Here is a 9,606-nt window from a genome sequence, read left to right on the forward strand (position 1 = left end):
TGAAAACATGAGGTGGAAGTGGGCCAGGCTTGAGGATTTCCCTCAGCTAAATAATTAGGCAAGTCCTCTAAGGAAGAGTTAGGAAAAGACACAAGAGGTAGAATCTAAAAACTGCAACAAAGGAACACAGACCTGTGATAATCACCTACATTTGTTTAGCATTTCATAATTTACAAAACACCTAGAATATGCTAGCTGTCTTATTTTATACTCACAGTAATCTTCTGGGGAGACATTATTACCTCCATTAAAATTAACTTCATTAGTCTGAGAGAAGTAATGTCCATCAATTCTTTAATCAAATTAGCCTTTCAAAACTAATGTTGGGTTTTGCCAAGGTAGTTAATGAGATACGAATTAAATCCTCTGTATAGAACTAGATTTGTTGCTCTCTGGTAAGCTATAAAACAGACTCCAAAACCTTTAAACCTAATGGAACGGATCTTGAAGCTTTGTTCTCCCTGTCCACACAGCTCTTGTGTACAAACCAGCTTAAAAGGAAATGGGTAGTTGTCAAAATAAAAAGGATAATGGCACCCACCAGGCAAAATGTACCTGTAGAAGACTTGAAATTACTTAGTTGCTCTATGAAAGGTTTTGTGTAGGCAACCACAGGTAAGCATGTTCAACTGACGTCAACAGGAGGGGCTGATGGGCATTGCTTCATTTCTGTGACTAAACACCTTTCTGAAATTTGGTTTCCTTTGTATTAACCCTACCCATGTTCAAAGTCAGAGTTGTGGCTCAGACCCATTCAGTTGAACCTCAGGAATAAGGTTGATATTGGCAACCTGAAAATAAACGTTACTGAAGACATGGAGAGAGCATCAGTCAGTGAGATCTAATGCCATTCACTGGAGAAGAAAAGGTCCATGAAACAAAGAAAATTGGTCACAGAACTGGAGCTTGTAGCGTTTTGGGGGTGTAGCGATAGGAAAGCATTTGGGCCATCAAGACACATACAATATGAGAACATTTTTGCTATCTTCTATCTTAGAATATGAGATACCATCAGTTTTTTTTAATTGTAGTAGGAACATTAACATGACATCTACCCTCTTAACAAATTATTGTTAACTATAGGTGCAGTGTAGTACAAAAGATCTCTAGAACTTACTCATCTTATATAAATGACACTTTCTAACTATTAAACAACAACTCATTTCCCCCTTACCCCAGTCCCTGGAAGCCACCATTCTACTCCCTGTTGCTTTGAGTTTGACTGTTTAAATACGTCACATAAACATAACCATGCAATATTTGTTCTTCTGTGCCTAGCTTTATTCGCTTAGTGTAATTTCTTCTAGATTTATCTATTTTGTTGCATATGGCAGGATTTCCTTTTTTTTAGGGGTGAATAGTATTGCATTGGGTGCACGTATACCATATTTCTTATTATCAGTTTATCTGTCAGTGGACATTTAGGTGGAGGTGCTGGATCATAGATCATTTTTAATTTTTTAAGGAACCTCCATACTGCTTTTCATAGCAGCTGTACCACTTTATATTCCCACCAACAGTATACAAGTGTTCTAATATATTCACATCCTCATAACACTTGTTCTTTTCTTAATAGTCGCTACCCTAATAGGTATGAGGTGATGCTTTATTATGATTTTGATTTCCATTTCCTTGAGTAGTAATGATGAGCATATTTTCATATACCTGTTGGCAATTTGTATGTTTTCTCTGGAAACATGTCTATTCAAGTCCTTAGCCCATTTTTTAAATTGGATTATTTAAATTTTTACTGTCAAGTTGTGGAATTCTTAATATATGCAGCTCCCACTAGTCAGTGGGAGCTTTTGTTACTTGTGCTCTTGGTGTAATATCTAAAAAGTCATTGTCAATACCAGTGTTGAGAAGATCTTCCCCTATGTTTTCTTCTAGGAGTTTTATGGGTTCATAAAACTAGTTTTATTGATTTACGGATTTAAATCTTTAATGGAGTTGATCTATGTGTATGGTGTGAGATAAGGGTCCAATTTTGTTCTTTTGCATATGGAGACAGGGTTTTCTTAACACCATTTGTTGAGACTGTCCTTTTTCCATTGTGTATTCTGGGCACCCTTGTTGAAGATCAGTTGACTGTATTTGCATGGATTTATTTCTGGGATATTATATTTTGTCAGTCTAAATAGCTGAAGGCACCATCTATTTTATTTCATTTTATTTTATTAAATGTTTATGTACTTATTTTTGAGAGAGAGAGCGCACGCATGCAGGGGAGGGGCAGAGAGAGAGAGAATCCCAAGCAAGCTCCACACTGTAAGTGTAGAGCTCAGTGTGGGGCTCGAACTCACAAACCTTGAGGTCACAACCTGAGCTGAGGTTGAGTCAGACGCTTAACCGACTAAGCCACCCAGGCATCCCAGAGAGAGCATGAACACCATCAATTCTAAAATGCACTATCATTGTGTTTGCTTATCATTTGTAAATTTTATTGTATACATATTAAAAATTTTTAGACTTTCAGTCTCAGTTAAGTTTGCCTAGTATTTCCTTTTTGTATTTAAAACAAAGAAGACTTTTTTCAGCTGATAGACATCATGAGCAGTTAACAGCCCAAGGAAATCCACCTGTCTTGAAGTTTGTGCATTTACAACCTAGGTGTTTCTCGCTGATAAGGGTTCAGATTGTTCAGGGGACAGGTTGGGGGTGTTGAATCAGGTCAGAAAAAAGGTGAGAGGGATCTGAGCTTCTTCCAGAGCAACTGGGCTACGAAAGCTGAAGGAGCCAAGGCAATGGTAGGATCCTGTCATTTGTGAAATGCATTCCAATTTCAAAGATGTTAAAGTGTGGGAAATCCTTCATCTTAGAATCAGTGCATTGGAGAGGGTCATCTAAGGCCCTTTTCAATTAGCACACCATCCAATTTAAAAATATTTTAAAGAAACATTTTATTATAACTTCAAGTATATACAGAACTGATTATATAGGAAAAGACTCTTAGAGACCTGCTTTATGGATAGGAAAGAGTTGATGATTATATTAGTGGAGATGTAAATGATGCTATAAAACAGTTCTTCCAAGTAGTCTAAGTGCTTATCTGTAATCTTTCAATCATGATTTGCCTTCCAGGTAACTCTGTCTTTCTGTCCTTTTCCCCCAACTCTTGTTTTTTCCATAAACATAATTTCTATCTTAGGTAAAGTTTACTCTAAATGTGAAATGTTTTTATTATTGTAATTAAAGCTATTTAATATATAACAGGTACCAAGATGCACACATATAGAAGACCAAAGTATTTGAAGAGTCACATATGTTATGTCCATAGTATCAAACTCGATATGAGATTGTCAAAGAGAGAACAATGGCATTTAAGATGAAATTGCTAAAGAATAAATGTTTCTTCCTGCCCAGCCCCCAACCAAAAATGCATATGGTGAAATCCCAGTCCACACTGTTGGGCCTTTTGGAAGTAATTAGGTTTAGAGGAAGTTATGCAGGTGGATCCTTCATGGTGGGATGAGTCCCTTAAAAGAAAGGGAAACACCAGAGCCCATTTTCTCTCTGCCATGTGAGAATGCAAGAAGTCATCATTGAAGAAGTCTTCAAATGATGAGAAGGGCCCTCACCAGACACCGAATCTTCCAGCAACTTGATCTTGGACTTTACAGCCTCCAGAACTGTGAAAAATAAATGCTTCCTGTTTAAGCCACCCAGTCTATGGTATTTGTTATAGTAGGCTGAACTAAGACATATGTGATCAACTTGGAGAATGCTCAGGATGATGATTTAAAAAGACTCAAACTATGGAGAAAGAATAATGTACATGGAATATTTAACTTGAACTAGAGAAGCTAAAGGAGTTATTTAACAATGTAAAGAAGGTACTGTGTATAACTGGTGAAGAATGTCCTAGGTCAAGGAAAGGAGAAGAAAAGGATTAGCTAGGCATTTCATTTAGACATTAAGCAGCATTTCCTGACGATGGGATTTTTAAAGAACAGAGATTAAATTACTTACCTGTTTATTTACCCATTCCTTTATTTATTCATTTATTTATTGGTAAGAGTTGGAGGGAGAGGACAGGAGAAATATTATGTAGTCTGATTTAAAGGAAGTCTTAAATCTAGTCTCCTGAAATCTTGATATTCAAGGAAATTTCCCTTGGGTTTTATAGTCTGGATTCTCTTTGTAGACTTACCAACTCTCTCATTATCCTAAGAAATATATTGGCATATGTTCATCAAACTAGTTGCTCAATACATTTTTAGTAATGGGGTGCATAGAGTGGGTGAATTATTGGAAAATAATTTTTCCAATGGCATAGGATCATAAGTTTCTAACTCCAAATAATAGCAAATAAATATACAACTGGTTTGGTAACAACTGAGGTCTTTTTAATTTCTTCTGATCTCCCTCCCTTTAATTTTGTCTTTTGTTCTTATGTTCTTTCAAAAGTGTTTTTGGAGCACTTTCTCAGGTAGAGTCCAATCAGTAGATACTTTACATGGTAAACTGAACAGAGAAATTTTAATGTAAAGAATTATTAACTGTAACAGAAAATTTGAGAATTGAGGAATTAGTTGGAAGAAAAGAGAAATCTCAACAACATGTGAATAGTGGAATTATGGAACAGCCATAATCCTAGGTTTGAGATGAAACATCTAAGGAAGAGGCTTACAGAACTGAGATGCCAGACCTTGTGGGAAAGTGCGTAGCTGTGGCTTACAGATGGCAGAGAACTCTTGCCAGCAGAACTTGCTAGAAATCTGCCTCTGAGGAGCCAGAGGAAGCTGTCCCCAAGGGGAACGCCACACGTCAGAAGTTGCCACAAAGCCACTGAAGAGATGACAGAAATGTTTACAGGGAAGTGTCTTGTGTCACTCCCTGAAGGAGTGACAGATACTGCAGACACTGGCCCCAACGAGCTAGGTAAGCCAATTGTATTACAGTTTTTGGATTCTGGAGAAGCTGTGTTTACTGCAGAGGCCTGGACAGTGGGAAAAGAGTGAGTTACAGGACACTAATGAGAGAAGTACATCATACTAGGAGGAAAAACCTCTTCCTCACTCTTCGAGTGTCTCTTCAGAACTTTTTATTGACAAAGCTCAATGTTATGCTAGTTAGCAAAGTAATGCTATTTGCAGGGCCCATCCCATTATCTTGGAGATGACAATGATGGGTGAATTTGGAGCTGAAAGGCAGTAAATTCATAGCTGACGTAAGTACCCACTGTGAGCCAGCAGTTTACCAGGTTCCAGGGACATAGCAAATGCATGTAGAGAAATAGCTCTTAATCAAATGATCACACTGAAGAGTAAATTTATTGAGTTGTGCTGAATTTCCCTTTTCTGTGAAGGAAAAGTATGTGTACCATGAGAGACTGTTTAGAGGGGTTTTGAAATTAGATTTTGTACTTGCCTGCCTCTGTTCAGCACATCCTTAAATATACTGGTTGTTCAATTAAATGTGTAACTATGCTTGGAAAAAAGAAGCTAAAGTGACTCTTAACAATCAAAACAAACAAACCCCACAAAAACCAGAGAGATAAAGTAACTCATGAATTGGTATCAAAATCAGAAGGAATTCTGCCACAAATAATGCAGTACTCCTATACCTGGTAAGGAGCAGCTGGAAGACAAAATCAATCATCACTTATGCTTGGTTTAAGAAAATCTGAGTTTAAAATTTCAGTGCAATAATATTTATTGAAAGGTTATGAACCAGAACAGTTCTGGTCCAGAGTTAAGGGGCATCCCACTCAGTGGCTACTGTAGACATTTGGTTATAGATGTTTTAGTGTGGAAGGATATGGCATAGGATATGGCATATAATCTGCTCTGGGAAGGGGTCAGTTGAAATACTATGGTGACTCAGGAAATGCAGCAGTGAGAATGTTGCTGACCAAACTGAGCCAGCTGGGTTTTCCAGAAAAGAAGCAATTGTGAAATGGCCTCATTGTCATCTGTAGTATTGTAGAGAAGCAGAAATGTTCCAAGAATAGCTGAACTTGTAGTAGAATTGGACATCATTATAAAAGTTAGCTCAGGCATAAACTTAAAAGGCATTTCTTATGGGAGGAAAAAAAACGAGGGATTAAAGTCAGAGTAGATGCATATGTTTGTCTCATATGATTTTCCATTTAATAAGGAAACATCTTTTTCATTTTATCAAGACCATAGCAAAAAGATTAATCTACCTATATGTATAGAACAGGATTGTATATTCCAGAAAAAGAGTAACTATATTAAAAATAATAAAACTTTCCAAGAAAAATACCTACCTAATTGATCATGTTGGAAAGCACAGATTTTTTTTCATCAGTACAAGAAGAAGGCACGTGAACCTTTGCTGCATATTCAACTTAGGTTCTCTAGCTTAAACAGTCTTCTGACTTACCTCATCAAGAAAGATATTAATTCATGGGAGGAATTATATGGCAAAGATTTGGTTTAAAGTACTTTGGTAAGAGGCACCTTGGTGGCTCAGACAGTTGAGTGTACAACTCTCTTTTTTTGTTTTAACTTTTATTTATTTTAAATATTTTGAGAGAGAGAGAGAGAGAGAGAGAGGGAGCGTGTGCGCTTGCAAGCAGGGGTAGGGAGGGACAGTGAAAGGGAGAGAGAATTCCAAGTAGGCTCTGGGCTCTGAGCACGATGTGGGGCTCCACAAGGCCTCCATCCCATGACTGTGAGATCATAACCCAAACTGAAATCAAGAGACAAGACATTTACCTAACTGAACCACCCAGGCACCCTGTGTCAACCTTTGTTTTGGGACATGATCCTGGGGCCGTGGGGTCAGGCTCCACACTGAGCATGGACCCTGCTTGAGAGTCTCTCTCTCCCTCTGCCCCTCCCCAACTCACATGGCCTGGCTCACTCTCTCAAATTAAAAAAATTTTTTTAAATAAAATACTTTGGCAAAAATAACAAAAATTAGGGAAGATAATAGATGGTAAAATCTTAGTAATTATTAAAGTTGAGGGTAATTATTAAAATTCTCAAGGGTACATGAGAATTCCTTATACTATTCACTTTACTGTATCAAATTTTTCATATTAAAAAGATTTTCAAGGGAAGTATATAAGTGAATATCCATTTCAGTATCTTTATAATAACCACAGTTCTGAATAAGTATATTTAGTGATGGTCTCATGGACTTTGTTTTTTTTTTCGATATGTCTATGTTAATATAGTTTATTGTCAAGTTAGTTTCCATATAACACCCAGTGCTCACCCCCACAGGTGCCCTCCTCCATGCCCATCACCACCTTTCCCCTATCCCCCACCCCCATCAGCCCTGTTTGTTATCAGTATACGTCTCTATTGTTTGCCTCCCTCCCTCGCATTAACTATTTTTCCCCTTCTCCTCCCCCATGGTCCTCTGTTAAGATTCTCCTGTTACAGTTATGAGTGAAAACATATGGTATCTGTCCTTCTTTACCTGACTTATTTCACTTAGCATGTCACCCTCGGGTTACATCCACGTTGCTACGAATAGCAGATTTCATTCTATCTCATTGCCACGTAGTATTTCATTGTATATATAAATCACATCTTCTTGATCCATTTGTCAGTTGATGGCGATTTCAACTCTTTCCATGATTTGACTATTGTTGAAAGTGCTGCTATGAACATCGGGGTACAAGTGCCCCTGTGCATTGACACTCCTGTATCCCTTGGGTAAATCCCTAGCACTGCTATTACTGGGTCATAGGGGAGTTCTACTGTTAATTTTTTGAGGAACCTCCACACTATTTTCCAGAGCGGCTGCACCAGTTCACATTCCCACCAACAGTGTAGGAGGGTGCCCATTTCTCAAAATCCTTGCCAGCATCTGTAGTCTCCTGATTTGTTCATTTTAGCCCCTCTGACCAGCATGAGGTGGTAGCTCAGTGTGTGGATTCGATTTGTATTTCCCTGATGAGTGACACTGGGCATCATTTGATGTGTCTGTTGGCCACCTGGATGTCCTCTTTTGGAAAAGTGTCTTCACTGGATTATTTTGCTTTTCGGGTGTGGAGTATGGTGAGTTCCTTATAGATTTTGGATACTAGCCCTTTATCCCATATGTCGTTTGCAAATATCATTTCCCATTTCACTACTTGCCTATTAGTTTTGTTGATTGTTTCCTTTGCAGTGCAGAAGCTTTTTACCTTGATGACGTTCATTTTTGCACCTGACATCCTTCCCTTTGGGGATGTGTCAAGGAGGAAATTGCTGCGATTGAGGTCAAGGAGGTGGTTTTCTGCTTTCTCTTCTAGGGTTTTGATGGTTTCCTGTCTCACATTCAGGACCTTCATCCATTTTGAGATTTTTTTGTGTGTGTGAATGTTGTAAGAAAGTGGTCTAGATTCATTTTTCTGCATGTTGCTGTCCAGCTCTCCCAGTACCACCTGTTAAAGAGGCTGCCTTTTTCCCGTTGGATACCCTTTACTGCTTTGTGAAAGATTAGTTGACCGTATATTTATGGATCCAGTTCTGGGTTCTCTATTGTATTCCATTGGTCTACGTGTCTGTTTTTGTGCCAGTACCATACTGTCTTGATGATGACAGCTTTGTAGTAGAGGCTAAAGTCTGGGATTGTGATGCCTCCTGTTTTGGTTTTCTTCTTCAATATGACTTTGGCTATTCGGGGTTTTTTGTCGTTCCATACGAATTTTAAAATAATTTGTTCTAGCTTTGAGAAGAATGTTGGTGCAATTTTCATGGGGATTGCATTGAATGTGTAGATTGCTTTGGGTAGTAATGACATTTTAACAATGTTTATTCTTCTGATCCATGAGCATGGAACGTTATTCCATTTCTTGGTGTCTTCTTCAATTTCCTTCAGAAGTTTTCTATAGATCTCAGGCTACATATTTTTACATCTTTGGTTAGGTTTTATCCTAGGTATTGTATGGTTTTTCATGCAATTGTGAATGGGATCAGTTTCTTGATTTCTTTCTCTTGCTTCGTTATTGGTGTATAAAAATGCAAACAATTTCTATATGTTGATTTTGTACCCTGTGACGTTGCAGAATTCATGAATCAGTTCTACTAGACTTTTGGTGGAGTTAAGTCAGGTTTTCCATGTAGAGTATCATGTCATCTCTGAAAAGTGAAGGATTGACTTCATCTTTGCCAATTCTGATGCCTTTTATTGTCTGATTGCTGATGCTAGGCCTTCCAGCACTATGTTAAACAACAGAGGTGAGAGTGGGCATCCTTGTTGTGCTCCTGATCTCAGGGGGAAAGCTCTCAGATTTGCCCATCAAGGATGATATTAGGTATGGACTTTTCATAAATGGCTTTTATGATGTTTAAGAAACTTCCTTCTATCCCGACTTTCTCAAGGGTTTCTTCTATTAAGAAAGGATGCTATATTTTTGGCAAATGCTTTTTCTGCACCTATTGACAGGATCATACGGTTTTTATCTTTTCTTTTGTTAATATGATGTATCACATGGATTGATTTGCAAATATTGAACCAGTCCTGTCACCGAGGAATGAATCCCACTTGAGGAATTCAATTGACTAGTATCTTGTTGAGTATTTTTGCATCTGTCTTTCCGTTTTCCATTTGTTTCCATATATTTTTAATTTTTCCTCTAGTTGCCTTATTGGCCCAATCATTCTTTCATAGGGTGGTCTTTAACCTTCTTGTTTTTGGAGG

The 9,606-nt window shown here is 37.9% G+C and overlaps 1 protein-coding gene across 1 annotated transcript in view; it reads left to right on the forward strand.

The window, feature by feature from the left end:
• OXCT1 (3-oxoacid CoA-transferase 1) overlaps positions 1 to 3,980 on the forward strand; it is a 138,598-nt gene extending 134,618 nt beyond the window's left edge. The window contains exon 18 of the mRNA XM_029940950.1: positions 3,214 to 3,980. The gene's annotated coding sequence lies outside the window, so the exon portion shown is untranslated. The remainder of the gene's footprint in view (positions 1 to 3,213) is intronic.
• Positions 3,981 to 9,606: the final 5,626 nt, after the last annotated feature.

Source organism: Suricata suricatta, chromosome 6, assembly GCF_006229205.1.
Source record: "Suricata suricatta isolate VVHF042 chromosome 6, meerkat_22Aug2017_6uvM2_HiC, whole genome shotgun sequence".
NCBI classification, from domain to species: domain Eukaryota; kingdom Metazoa; phylum Chordata; class Mammalia; order Carnivora; family Herpestidae; genus Suricata; species Suricata suricatta.